Source organism: Bombina bombina, chromosome 4 (genome assembly GCF_027579735.1).
Source record: "Bombina bombina isolate aBomBom1 chromosome 4, aBomBom1.pri, whole genome shotgun sequence".
NCBI lineage: Eukaryota > Metazoa > Chordata > Amphibia > Anura > Bombinatoridae > Bombina > Bombina bombina.
The window spans coordinates 581,112,003-581,127,613 of NC_069502.1; the positions used below are offsets into that span (position 1 = coordinate 581,112,003).

The 15,611-nt window shown below is 38.3% G+C and overlaps 1 protein-coding gene across 2 annotated transcripts in view; it reads right to left on the reverse strand.

The window, feature by feature from the left end:
• GPR63 (G protein-coupled receptor 63) overlaps nt 1–11,714 on the reverse strand; it is a 137,736-nt gene extending 126,022 nt beyond the window's left edge. For both annotated transcript variants that reach the window (XR_008402032.1, XM_053710558.1), the window contains exon 1: nt 11,565–11,714. The gene's annotated coding sequence lies outside the window, so the exon portion shown is untranslated. The remainder of the gene's footprint in view (nt 1–11,564) is intronic.
• Between the last annotated feature and the right edge of the window lie 3,897 nt (nt 11,715–15,611).

The window sequence follows — 15,611 nt, forward strand, 5'->3', positions numbered from 1 at the left end:
TCCAATTTACTTGAATCAAATTTGCTTTGTTCTCTTTGTATTCTTTGTTGAAAGCTAAACATTGGAAGGCTCATAAACCGATTTCTAAGCCATGGAAGGCTGCCTCTTATCTTAGTGAATTTTGACAGTTTTTCGCAGTTAGCCAGCACTAGTTCATGTGTGCCATATAGAGAACATTGTGCTCACTCCCATGGAGTTACTTATGAGTCGGCACTGATTGGCTAAAATGCATGTCTGTCAAAAGAACTTAAATAAGGGGCAGTCTGCAGAGGTTTAGATACAAGGTTATCACAAAAGGTAAAAAAAAATATATTATCAATATAACAGTGTTGGTTATGCAAAACTGGGGAATGGGTAATACAGGTATTATTATTATTTTTATTTTTTTTAAACAATATCAATTTTCAAGTAGACTGTCCCTTTACACAAGAACATATATATATACTGGCTATGTTACCACCCACATTCTGTGATGCTTCTTCTCAAAAGGGACAGGGAAAAAAAATTCCTTTGAGTCAAAAGAGCCCTAATATAAATATGTAGGTTATGTTAAAGCTAAATATTTGTATTTCCAAGCTAACAGGAAATGTGTATATTTACAATGTATATTCATGATACTGTATTAATGGACAGCAACATACCTCACAACCACAATAACAAGTTCTCATCACAGGCATTAGCCAGTTCGAAATTAGTGCAAAAGGCCCAGCTAGAATCTGGGTGTGGCGGATGTCAGGAGAACACTACCTATCAGAATGCACAGTACCTACTGTAAAGTTTGGTAGAGGAGAGATAATGTTCTGGGGCTGCTTTTGGGGTTTGGGCTAGGTCCCTTAGTTCCATGAAGGGTCATCTTAATGCTACAGGGTAAAAAGACATTTTAGACAATTGGGTGCTTCGAACTTTGTGGAAACAGTTTGGGGAAAAGCCCCTTCCTGCTCCATTATGATTGTGCCCCTGTAAGCAAAGTAAGGACCATGAAGACATGGTCTGATGAGTTTGGTGTGGAGGAACTCGAGTGGTCAGCGCAAAGCCCTGAACTAGAATGTTAAATTATGAGCCAAACCTTTTCAGCCAACATCAGGCCTGATCTCAAAAATGCTCTTTGGCTTAACGTGGACAAATACCCACAGACACTTCAAAATTTTGTGGAAAGCCTTCCCAGAAGACAGACTTAACTTTAAGAAAGCAAAATTCAACGATTTAAGGAAATCATTAAATAACATAAATTGGGACAAAGTATTCTCTAATAAAAATACAGAGGATATATGGATAACATTTAAAATGTTGTTAAATAAATATACATATGAACAAAAAAAACAAAAAAATCAAGCCAATGTAGTTAAAGGGACACTCAGGTTAAATTAAATGTTCATGATTCAGATACAGCATGCAATTTTAAACAACTTTCCAATTTACTTCCATTAAAAAAAATGTGCACAGTCTTTTATATTTACAATTTTTGAGTCACCAGATCCTACTGAGCATGTGCAAGAATTCACAGACTATACGTATATGTATTTGTGATTGGCTGATTGCCATCACATGGTAGAAGGGGAGTGGAAATATACATAACTTTGAAATTTGTTATAAAGAAATCTACTACTCATTTGAAGTTCAGACTAAGTGATTTTGCATTGTCTTGTTATCTTGCATTTGTTGATTTTGCAAATCTAATGTGTTGACTGGTCCTTTAAATAAAAATGTGTTAAGAGAAATTAGGAAAAAACGTAGGGCATTTACATTATTCAAAGAAAATAGTACAGACTCAACATACTATATGTATAAGGAATATAACAAAGCATGCAAAAATGCAATCAAATCAGCCAAAATTGAAAATGAAAAATTAATTGCAAAGGATTCTAAGTCAAACTCTAAAAGGTTCTTTAAGTAAATAAATAGCAAAAAAAACAAAAATCGAAGAAGGACAATATAGGTACATTAAAATGCATGGAGGATAGCATGGTTAACAGTGACAGGGAGAAGGCTGAGGTAGTAAACCATTTTTTTTCTTCAGTATACACAAGAGTGGAACCAATGGACAATACTTTGGAACAAACTAGAACATGCCAGTCCATATCATTAACTGGGTTATGTATAGAGGATATCAAGAAAAAACTGGATAATATTAAAGGGACATAATACTCATATGCTACATCACTTGAAACTGATGCAGTATAACTGTAAAAAGCAAAATGAAAATATCACCTGAGCATCTCTATGTAAAAAAGGAAGATATTTTACCTCACAACTTCCTAAGCTCAGCAGAGTAAGTTCTGTGTAAAAAAAGTTAGTTATACTTCAGCTGCTGCCCAGCTGCAGGTAAAACAATAAAAAAATGAAGAAATAAACAGCAGCCAATCAGCATCAACAGTGCTGAGGTCATGAACTCTTTTACTGTGATCTCATGAGATTTAACTTAAATCTCATAAGATTTCATAGTAAACCTCCTTAAACTGAATAGGGAAATAAGATGAGTGTGCAAGAAAGCTCACTCCCTTAGCTGTCCCGGGACAGACATACTGATTTGCTGCTTAGAAGTCCTTTACAATGGGATGTGGCTACTGAGGAACTTTTAAGGTAAAATATCTTTCTTTTTTACATAGAGATGTTCAGGTGTTATTTTTAGTCAGCTTTTTACAGCTATGCTGCATCACTATCAAGTTTTTCAACATTTGGGTACCATGGCCCTTTAAGGTAAATAAAACTCCAGGCCCAGATGAAATACACCCAAGGGTGTTAAGGGAATTTAGCACTGTTCTAGATAAACCTCTACTCTTAAATTTTCAAGACTCATTATCCTCAGGCATGGTACCCCAGGATTGGCGTAAAGCTGATGTGGTGCCACGCTTCAAGAAGGGAAGCAGGGATGATCCAGGAAGCTATAGACCAGTTAGTCTGACATCAATAGTGGGGAAGATATTTGAAGGGATTATAAGAGATTATATTGATGAGCACATTCGTGTAAACGATTGTCTGGGGTTGTCATGTTCCTTGTTCAGAGGAGAATTGCCTGGTATTTCGGAGCTGGACTGACCTTACTTGGCGGGATCAGACAGATATACTTCAGGAAAGTTTTCCTCTGTGAATAGCACACTGGCCTAAAAGGGGTTGCTTTTGGGTGGTAAATCACCATAGAACTATCTGATGAGGTGTTTGTTCCTGGTAGAGCGCTTCTCTCTTCGTATGCAAATTAATATGACCCTGGGGAAGTCTCCCTATGGGTGATGGGGGAAACCAGACGTGGACTCCTTGCCCAGTGTGCTTAGAGGAATGTGGCTGCACCTCACTGACGAGGCCCATAGGAGGCCGAAATGATCGTCTGGGGTTGTCATGTTCGTTGTTCAGAGGAGAATTGCCTGGTATTTCGGAGCTGGACTGACCTTACTTGGCGGGATCAGACTGATATACTTCAGGAAAGTTTCCTCTGTGAAAAGCACACTGGTCTAAAAGAGGCTGCTTCCGGGTGGTAAATCGCTATAGAACTAGCTGATGAGCTGTATGTTCCTGGTAGAGCGCTTCTCTCTTCATATGCACATTCGTGTAAACAAGATTATGAGTTTACATCAGCATGGTTTTATGAGAAATAGATCATGTCAAACTAATCTAATTAGATTCTATGAGGAAGTAAGTAAAATATAGATAAAGGGGAATCATGTAATTAGGAATAAAAAAGAGGGCGCCACATAGGGTGATATTGTTGGATCAAAGTTCAACAGGGTAATTATTATCGTCGCTTACCGGAGAACGATGCACCGTATTGTAACCGGTGCTGACAGGCAGGCTAACACTTTCAGTGGTTAGCCCACTGGGTGGCCTCCGGCAGGTTATACACAGCTGGTACTCAGCGTTCACTTGATTGATGTGCGTCTGTCCGGCTGCAGCTAGCGAGTCAGACACTGTGATGGATCAGACAATTTCGAACCTTTGTCAGGGAGGAAGCACTGCAGTGGATCGAACACTTTGACACCTTAACCAGGAAGGCTCAAAAGAGAACAAAGGACAACTTCCGTATATAAAATAAATGAATTTTATTCCATACAAACTGCTACGCGTTTCTAGACCTACACCGGTCTTTTCATCAGGCATACAAACAAAGGGGAATCAGTTGATGTTATATACTTAGATTTTGCATAGGCATTTGATACAGTGCATTTAATGCAAAAATTAAGGGACTGGGAATAGCTGAAAATGTTAGCTCATGGATAAATAACTGGATAAAAAGATAGGGAGCAACAAGTAGTAGTGAATGGATCATACTCAGATTGGACAAAGGTAATAAGTGAAGTCCCCCAGGGATCAGTACTGGGCCCTGTTCTTTTTAATATTTTTATAAAATAACTTGGATTAAATAGCGACATCTCTATTTTTGCAGATGATACTAAGTTAAGTAAGGTCATTAGGTCAGAGCAGGATGAACTTCCATTACAAAGGGATCTGCAAAAATTAGAAGTATGGGCAGGTAAATGGAAAATTTGATTTAATAAGGGAAAATTCAAGGTTCTACATTTTGGAAGTAAAAATAAGCAGGCAACGTATTATTTAAATGGGACAAGACTTAGCCAAACAGAGGGGGAAAGGGATTTGGGAGTAGTAATAGATAACAAGCTAAAGATGGGTGCACAATGCAGAGCAGCAGCTACAAAGGCTAAAAAGATACTAGCATGTATTAAAAGAGGCATTGATTCAATGGAGGAAAGCATAATTCTGTCACTATATAAATCCCTGGTAAGACCTCACCTTGAGTAGGGAGTGCAGTTCTGGGGACCGATCGCAAAAAGAAAAAAGATATTGCAGAACTAGAAAAAGTTCAGAGAAGGGCCACAAAGCTAATACAGGAATGGAGAATTTAAGCTATGAGAGGCTAGCCAAACTGGGTCTGTTTTCTTTAGAAAAAAGGCACTAGAGGTGACATGATCACTTTATATAAATATATTCAAGGCCCATATACAGAGATGGCAGAAGCTCTGTTTATTCTAAGAAAATTAATTGTGACAAGAGATTAAGGTTGAAGGAAAGGAGATTTAATCTCCTGCAACAGAAACATTTTTTTCACTGTAAGAGAAATAAAATTGTGGAACTCATTACCAAAGGAGGTAGTGAATGCCAATACCCTAGATACATTTAAAAATTATTTGGATACATTTCTGTCTAGAAACAAAATTCATGCTAGTATTAAATGGGTCACCTTTTAGTTGGATTAATTAAGCTTAACTGTTGCTTTTTGTAAGTATTTTAGATTTTGTTGAACTTGATGGACTTTGGTCTTTTTTCAACCTCATCTACTATGTTACTATGTATGTGTGGATAATCGGATCACCTGATCTCTAATCTTAGGAGATTGATTACAAGGCTGTCTCACCCCTGCATGCACTGTTTAACTGGTTTTATAATTGCTCCCTTAGTGACTTTTCATTATTTTATACGTACACTCACCAGCTACTTCATTAGGTACACCTGTTCAATTGCTTGGTAATTACTAATCAGCCAATCAAATGGCAGCAACTCAATGCATTTAGGCATCTAGACATGCTGAAGACGGCTTGCTAAAGTTCAAACCGAGCATCAGAATGGGGAAGAAAGGGAATTTAAGTGACTTTGAACGTGGCATGGTTGTTGGTGCCAGACGGGCTGGTCTGAGCATTTCAAAAACTGCTGATCTACTGGGATTTTCAAACACAACCGTCTCTAGGGTTTACAGAGAATCGTCAGAAAAAGAGAAAATATCCTGTGAGCTTCAATTGTGTAGAAGAAAATGCCTTGTTGATGTTAGAGGTCAGAGGAGAATCAGCAGACTGGTTCGAGATGATAGAACAGCAACAGTAACTCAAATAACCAATCGTTACAACCAAGGTATGCAGAATACCATCTCTGAACGCACAACACACGTCAAACCTTGAAGCAGATGGGCTACAGCAGCAGAAGACCACACCAGGTGCCACTCCTGTCAGCTAAGAACAGGAAACTGAGGCTACAATTTGCACAGGCTCACCAAAATTGGACAATAGAAGATTGGAAAAACGTTGCCTGATCTGATGAGTCTCAATTTCAGCTGTGATATTCAGATGGTAGGGTCAGAATTTGGCGTAAACATGAAAGCATGGATCCATCCAGTCTTGTATCAACAGTTCAGGCTGGTGGTGGTGGTGTAATTGTGTGGGGGATATTTTCTTGGCACACCTTGGGCCCCTTAGGGCCAATTGAGCATCATTTAAATGCCACGGCCTACCTGAGTATTGTTGCTGACCATGTCCATCTCTTTATAACTACAGTGTACCTATCCTCTGATGGCTATTTCTAGTAGGAAAATGCACCATGTCACAAAGCTCAAATCATCTCAGATGGTTTCTTGAACATGACAATGAGTTCACTGTACTCCAATGGCTTCCACAGTAACCAGATCTCAATACAATAGAGCACCTTTGGGATGTGGTGGAACGGGAGATTCGAATCATTGATGTGCAGCTGACAAATCTGCAGCAACTGTGTGATGCCATCATGTCAATATGGACCAAAATCTCTGAGGAATGTTTCCAACACCTTGTTGAATCTATGCAATGAAGAATTAAAGGCAGTTCTGAAGGCCAAAGGAGGTCCAACATGGTACTAGCAAGGTGTACCTAATAAAGTGGCCGGTGAGTGTATGTTTGAAGAAGTAAAACAATTGGAAGAGTTCCAGTTTTTCCGGAGAGTTCATATTTAGGCTTGAAACTTAGAGCTAATGCAATACCCTTGGCAATATTGCTGCACTGGCCAAAATGTTAGAGTTTTGCCTCAATTCTCTTTTATTTAAAGTTATAATAAACTTAGCAGACCTACATTTCCAATTTGGGATGAACGATCTGTGCAATATCATATATATTTTTTATAGTAATTCTAAAATGTATTATATTCAATTTCATCAACTTTTTCACTTACTTCAGAGTCTGCCACCAGCCCCCCTTCATTCAATAATTTGTTTCTTACTGCCTTGTGAAATAGTAATACTCATGTGAGAAAGCAGTCCGCTCTGCTATCCCCCTCAGGCTTTCAAGAATGAGCACACAACGAACCAACGCATGAGCAAATGCTTCAAATACATCATTGTAAACAGTGAATCAGAACTTTTTGTTACACTACACTACAGGATCAATGACAGCAATAGAATTGACAAGAGTAACAGTTCTCCAGCTACTGCATACGAACATGACATGAGCACAATGTATTTTGCATATCGATGACGAATCCAGCTTTCTCCAAACGTTGTGTGCCCCATGAGCTGGATGCCAATGGGGGCACGCAATGATTGGAGGAAGCCGGATATGTCATTGATCGGCAAAATACAGTCGGAGATGCAGGCGGAGGATCGGTGGTCTGTTTACCTAACTAAACGTTTTTGTAAAGTTTAATGAATTAAAGTGCCCCTGTTTAAACTGTATTTTTAGATACGGGCCACTAATTCCTTAAAGGGATACTAAACCCAATTTTTTTTCTTTCATGATTCAAATAGAGCATGCAATTTTAAGCAGCTTTGTAATTTACTCCTATTATCATTTTTTCTTCGTTCTCTTGCTATCTTTATTTAAAAAGAAGGCATCTAAGCTTTTTTTTTTTTTTCAGACCTACAGACAGCACTTTTTTTTTTTTTTTTTTTTAAATTGGTGGATGAATTTATCCACCAATCAGCAAGAACAACCCAGGTTGTTCACAAAAAACTGGGCCGGCATCTAAACTTACATTCTTGCATTTCAAATAAAGATACCAAGAGAATGAAGAAAATGTGATAATAGGAGTAAAGTAGAAAGTTGCTTAAAATTGCATGCTCTATCTGAATCATGAAAGAAAGAAAAAAAATGTGCGTTCAGTGTCACTTTAAACTGAATGTAAAGTTTCATGAATGAGTGCCGGTTGTTAAAAAATACTTTTAAAAACAAGGGCACTTTCATTCATGAAACTTTACATTGCAGCGTTTTTAAAAAAAAATAAAAAATACTTACCTTTTCTTTAGCCAACCCGGACAGGTGATCCACCGCCCGCAGCTCCTCTGTACTTATCTTATCAAAGACGAAACCGGCTTCCTCCAATCGTGGCATGGCCTCACGAGATGGGCACTCCAGGGTGCACACCATGATTGGAAGAAGCCGGTTTAGTCATTGAAGTGCTAAGTACAGAGAGCCGCGGGCGGGGGATCACCGGTCCGGGTTAGCAAAAGAAAAAAAGGTAAATATTTAAAAACAAAAACACTGCAATGTAAAGTTTCATGAACGAAAGTGCTGCTGTTTTGAATAGTATTTTAAAAACCAGGCACTCATTCATGAAACTTTACTATCATTTTAACATCTCTGGAAAAGTGCTTGAAAATAAACTGATACAAATGTAGCGAGCTGTCTAGTATAGCAGGTAACCTATATTGTAGCAATAGATTTGTTCTGTTGTGGTTTACTTATTTCCAGCAGCTACCTTGATACAAAGCACCTGAGATCCGCATATAATAAACTCTATTGCTAAACAGAGAATATTGATGGTTCTGGAAATAGTCATGTAGTGCCATTGCTACTTTTCTTCATTAACATGATGATAGTTATAAAAATGGTAGATTGTAATTAAAGGGACATGAAACCCAGAATTGTACTTTCATGATTCAGACAGAGCAGGCAATTTTAAACAACTTTACAAATGAACTTCGCTAAAAAATATGCTTCATTCTCTTGGTATCCTTGGTTAAAGGAGCAACAATGCACTACTGGGAGCTAGCTGAATACTTCAGGTGAGCCAATGACAAGACATATGTGTAGCCACCAATAACCAGCTAGATCCCAGTAGTGAATTGGTGCTCCTGAGCCTACCTAGGTATGCTTTAAACAAAAGATACCAAGTGAATGCAAATAAGATATTAAAAGTAAATTGTAAAGTTGTTAAAAATAATACTATCTAAAAATTTAATTTTGACTTTACTATCCATTTAACCCCATAATTATAAAGGTAGCAAACGTGTAAAAATAAAATGCTCCAACACATTAAACATTTTTATTTTTTAACTTATATGGCCCTTTAAAATTTGGGACATTTGCAAGTTCTGTTTTTCTGTTCCAAAAGCATCTCCAGGGATGCAGGTCCCTCTGCTTTGATCTGGCCCACAATGCTGTCTCAATTATAATCTTGATGGCAGCACTGCACACATGAATGTTTTAGTGCTTCCATTTCATTGAGCCAATGTATGTGTTTGTACCATGTAACATGTATTTCTTTTGTGATATTTAGTATATATATATATATATATATATATATATATATATATATATATATATATATATATAATATATATATATATATATATATATACACATACATACATACATACACATACATACATACATATACACATATACATACCACATACATACATACATATATATATACACACACACACATATACATACTAATATAAAACAAAAAATAACCCAAAATGTTAAAGCACATTATAACCCTACTGGGTGGTAGGTTTCACACACTATATGCAAAAATACAAATAGTGTTGAACAAGATTGGTAAATTGTCAGCAGTAGTAATTCTATTAAATCTTTAAAGGACATCACAGTGGTAAAACTGCACACTATAATTAATTAGACCATGTAATTGTATCACTACCAACCCCTACAAATGTAGCTACAGTAGTGTTCAGTAGTTGCAGACCACTGCTGGTCCTCATGTGACTAGCGCTGCTTACTGGATCAGTGGCAGTTTCCACTGGGACTAGCAGTGCTCTGTGGCTCCCAAGCAGTACTTAAATATCTGTTTAAACCCTATGAGAGGTTAAACATATAGCATTGCTTGTAATAAACAAATTAAAGCATGTCATTTTCTCACAATTATGGCCCTTAATTACCAGAGAATAATACACATTTTAAGGTATAATGCATGGTACTGTTCCAGGAATCATAATGTGCTTAGCAAACTCACAGGCAGATGTAGAAGTATTACACTTTATAATATTCACAGAGGTGAGGCCAAACTATGTATTACAGCAAAACATCACCAAGCAGTGCATTTATACATATACAGTAAAACTATACAGCTACAAATTAAAGTGCACACAAATAAAATGGACATTTCATTCTACCTGTACATTCCAAACGGTTTCAAATTGGAAAAAAAAAAAAAAAAAAAGGACAAAAATATAATTCTTCTGCACAAAAGCAAATTATTATTAAGCCCACCAATGGCTAATCATTTGTCTGTACTAGAATAACTGCACTCAGGCAGGAGTGTCCCCAATCAACACTACTGCAGTTTAACACATCCAACTACTAAACATAAATATATAACTGCCATACTTTTGGCATTATTTCTTATATATTGAAGCAAGGTAAGTGGTCAATCATGACAGCTCTGTTTAAAGCATCACATTATGAAAACCAAAAGCAACCACTAGCACACTGCAATAAGAATGTCATTTCAAGCCATACCAAAATGTGTGTGGCAATCTAGCTAGTCCTTCATTTGTTTATCACAAACAATAACATCAGTAATCCCAATTCATGCACACTTTTCCAGGTATCTCTGATTATCTCATACAAGGTGTTCTGTCTGCTAGCACACTCCCTCCACATCTGCAAGCCAGTCTACCCATATCTCTTCACATGTATCTCACTTCTGCTTGATTCTCCACTCTAGAAATACACTTCCACCTACTTTCAGTGCCCAGTACCAGTGTGAGCTGAACAGGAGTCTTCACTATTGAGGATCAGTCATGCAGAGTGAAACAAAGCAGCCAGCATGTGCTGCAGCCTGTACTCTAACTGCATATCTCTTGTGTGTCTGGATCATCGGAGCTGCAGGACTCCTGCATTAGGCACTCAGCATACAGCTCCCCCACTGAATACACCTGTCACATACATGAAGACTATTCGAAGTTCTACATATATATATTTATTTATAACCAATACCTTTGCTAGTTTTAATGTAAACATTCAGTGATAATGGTTTTGCCATAATTAGGACTCATATTACAGCTGCAGGACTTTGATCAGTTTAGCCATTGTAACAACCCCTTCTCTTTTCAGTGTTCCTGCCCCAGACAATATCAAGATGTGAGGCCCATAGGGACCCATAAACTCCTATTAAAACAGCAATGCATTATTAGGATTCAAAAAATGAATGGTGTACTTGATTTATAAATGAACACGATTGTGATTTAAAATAAGTTGTTTGATGTCTTCCTGGGGGGAGTGTGTGGTAGATACAACACTAACAAAAATAAAGGGATCCGGTAGCAGAGGTACTTTAAATCGATATTCTGAGTATTTTTAGACTTATATCTACCTTAAGCCTTGCAGATCATATAAGAAGCACTAGTCAGTGAAATGGAGAAGAGATGTGGGCACAAAATGATTGCAGTTAGCCAATTTAGACCCACGTAAAAATGACTATACAGAACCAATGCATTTGTTGTGTGATTTAGCAGCATTGAGGGGGGGCGTAGGATACCTTAGCAAATGTTACTCTTTCCACTGCTGCAGCACAGACAATTGCTACTCATGTTGCAAGCCCCTATTTTTTAGCAAGAGGACAATAGACACACTCACCTGGGACTCCAGTCCCCGCAGCTACAGGAAGATGAGGAAATAATGTACAGTTCTCACAACGAGCATTTTCATTTGTAGCTTTCTTATTCTGCTCAGTAAAATGTATTCTTCACTCTGCATCAGCCCAGGCGGAAGGATAACACCGGCATATATCAATCCACCCATTACATTAGCATGAAGAGGGTGTTAATATTAGATACTATATTCCGCGCATGCGTGGATGTCTTTGCACGCCAGCTGTATAATTGCAAAAATAAGTCCACGCTTTGGAAATGAACGAGAGGGAAAGAGACGACTAAGCAACAGGACCTACAGCAGCTGCATTCAAGGCAGATAAGCCAGACCCCTAATGCTAACCACTCCCCCGGCACCCTATTGACTGACTTGGTTACAGGAACTGTAGACAGCAAGGCACTGATGCCAGGGAACTTAGGGTAAAATCTGAGTTTAGAGTTCTAAATGGCCATACAGCATTTTTTTACTTCACAAGTTGGTATGGGGTCCAGATGAGGGGTACTAACAAATCTACAGTGTTTGTGTCTCCAGGAACAAAAAGGGGAGAAATATTTTAGGGTATAAAGTCTCTGTTTTTCCCCATAGACTTTCCCCTGCCAGCTCTGCTCACCCACATGGATGCATTGTATTAAACCCTCAGCATATAGCTTTTTATACATTTGTAACTGTTTACTGTACACAGACACTTAAAGCAGCTTTGTCAGTACCTACTGTACAAACTGCTGAGAAAATAATAAATGTTCACACAGCACAGACTTAAAGGGCAGTATAGCAGCTGGTCACACAGTCTTAAAGGGACAGACAAAAAAAACACACAGCCTTTAATGGGTGAATTAGCACCACAAACTCAATCTTAAAGGAATAGATCACAGTAATGTTCACACAGTGAAACCATAAAGGGCAGCTCGGCACCTGGTCAAACAGTCTTTAAGGGGCAGGCACACACAACTTTTAGTGGGTAATCTCACACCACACACAGTTTTAAAAGGAGCATCTACACGCTAAACACACAGCCTTAAAGGGATAGTGGCACATGCACACACACACATCACTCACAGCCTTTAAAGGGATAACTTGCACCATAACGCACAGTCTTAAAGGGACAGATCACAGTGATGTTCACACAGTGCAACCTTAAAGGGCAGCTTGACACCTGCACACACAGTCTTAAAGGGGCAGGCACACACAATCTTTAGTTGGTAAAGTCACACCACGTGTACGGTCTTAAAGTGAGCGATAACAGTATGCATCTGCATGCAACGCATACAGCCTTAAAGGGACACTATGTCTAAATTGGACAGGAGCACTTGCATGCGCAAACACAGCACTCACAGCCTTAAAGAAACACTGTCTTAAAGGGACGGTGGCACATGCACACAAACACACAGCATTCACAGCCTTTAAAGGGACAACCTGAACCACATGCACAGTCTTTAAGCGACAGATCACAGTAATGTTCACACAGTGCAGCCTTAAAGGGTAGCTTGACACTTGCACACACGGTCTTAAACTTGCACCACACGCACACACGTGTTAAAGGAACAGCTCACACCATGCACACACAGCGCAAGCCTTAAAGGGCAGCTCTGCTTGCACGCACAGTCTTAAAGTGAAAGTAAATTTGTCTGGTCTGCAACACATAGATGTATTCTATAATAATAATATATTGAGATCGCTATGTTGTTTTTTTTTTATATTACTAATGTGACTTTATTATTTTATTTATATTTTTTATACCGTGACCATCCTTGCTCCGCCCAACCTTTACTTCCTATCTTTTGGTGCCTTTACGTATAGAGCGGTCCCACCCGCTCTATACGTAGCAGAAATGTGCGTTCACGAGCACAGAACACATTGCGCATGCGCAAATAGTCGATCGTGACTGCAATGCGCATGCGATTTTCTTCTTATCACCCGGTCTTCAGATACAAAGCTAAGTGCATGCGCGAATCGGGAACGAGCCTCGCGACATAATCCTAGGTACACTAGCTTTGCCGCATGCGCAATTGATTAGACTGTCTGATGACGTAGCTTCACGGCCGCCGAACGGCCAGAAATTCAATTGGAAAGAAAAAAAACGTGACCAGGAAGTAAACTGGCTATAGAAAAAATGATGATTTGAAATTCGGAAAAATTGCACTTTATTTCCTGCGAAAAAGGTATTTAGAACTTTAAAAAAAACGATGAATTAAACTCCTATTATTTTTAACTAAACTATGTAACTGGGTATAGCAGACCACCTAACTTTACTTTCACATTAAAGGGGCAGGCACACAAAACGTTAGTGGGTAAACGCAAACCACATGCACAGTCTTAATAGGTGTGATAACAGTATGCGTCTGCATGCAACGCACACATCCTTAAAGGAATGCTCTGTCTTAAAGGGACAGGGGCACCTGCATATACACGCACTCAACACTCACAGCCTTTAAAGGGACAACTTAAACCACATGCACACAGCATTAAAGGAACAGCTCACACCATACACACCCAGTGCAGCCTTAAAGGGCAACTCATGTGTACGTTCTGGCTGGGGAAAGTCTATGGGGAACAGGGACTTTATACTCCTGGAGACACAAACACTGTAGTATTGTTAGTAGCCACTAGCCCTCATCTGGACCCCCATACCAACTTGTGAAGTAAAATAATGCTGTATGATCGAGAAAATAATTTAGAAAGCTAAACTCAGATTTTACCGAAATTAGTTATAGCCTTATTCGTTTTATTGCATCTTTATAGTTATGGGGGAAATTGAAGTCGGGACCTTGGCACCGAAACAGTCCAGTTATCGCTTTTTTAAGCCAGTAAAGTAAATTACTTAGAAGTTAGCCAGTGATCAGGAGCTCCGGAGGCTCTTGCCACTACAGTGCGACTTTTATCTATGGTTTATTTACATTTAAATTAGCAACAAAAAAAGGAAGTTTGAATTAAAAGGTCATACCAGAGCACCAGAAACTAAAACAGTGTAATTATTGCAAGTCTATTATGCTTAAAGTGATGGGAAAGATAAACTTGCACTTTTAATTTGACTTCTATTTTCAAATTGGCTTTCTTCTCTTGGTATCCTTTGCTGAAAAATAATATGTACATAAGCTACACTTCTGGGAGCTAGCTGGTGATTGGTGGCTACACACATTTGTCTCTTGTCATTGACTCGCCAGAGTGCATTTCTATTCTGCAGCTGCTTTCAGCTATGTGTTAAATCTCTTTGCATGGCTTAAACACACAGTTATATAAAAGCAAAAGTGCATTATTAAAATGCTCTAACATATTAAAGCACTTTGTTTTTGCAATTGTATTTTCTTTTAAAGGAAGAGATCCTGGCTAAAGATGTGGAGTATTTAAATCCTAGAGTTTGTGAAACGCTATGATTTATCATTACAATAAATAAAGGGGACATAGCCAATAGTGTGCTAGCTATCCGGTTTGATGCAAGCTGGCCCTCACGGCTATTGGCTAAGAGTACCTCAGTACAAAATAGTGTTCTGCTGTGGGCAGGGTAAACGCTGCAGACAAATAAAGGAGCTTTAAGCACGGAGTATTTTTTACTTCATGACTGAAAGTCCCCTTTTATTTGTTGCAATGGTAAATCCTAGGGTTTTTATAAACACTAGAATTTACTATCACTTTAAGTTTAAAGTTTTTTTTTACTGGATTTTTAACAACCAACATATAATCTGTATTGTAAAAAAAAAAAAAAGCAAATTAATCATGCATATTAAAGTTCAATACAAAAAATGTATAGTCTTTTTCCAGTTGTATATGCATCTACAATCTAGGAAATGAAGAGTATAATGTGACATAACAGTGTAATGGTAAAATGCCATAATGTGCTAGAGAATTTTATAATTGTACTACTAGGTTTCTCTATATTTAACCCTCCAAATGGATTTAAACACATAGTTAAAATCTGCTATATAGTAGCAATACACAGTTGGTCCTGAGCAGAACGCAGACAGTGACTGATGGCTACATGCTCTTCCTGATTTGCTCAGCAGCCTGTGTCTAGCTCAGGAGCAGAACAGCATTGGG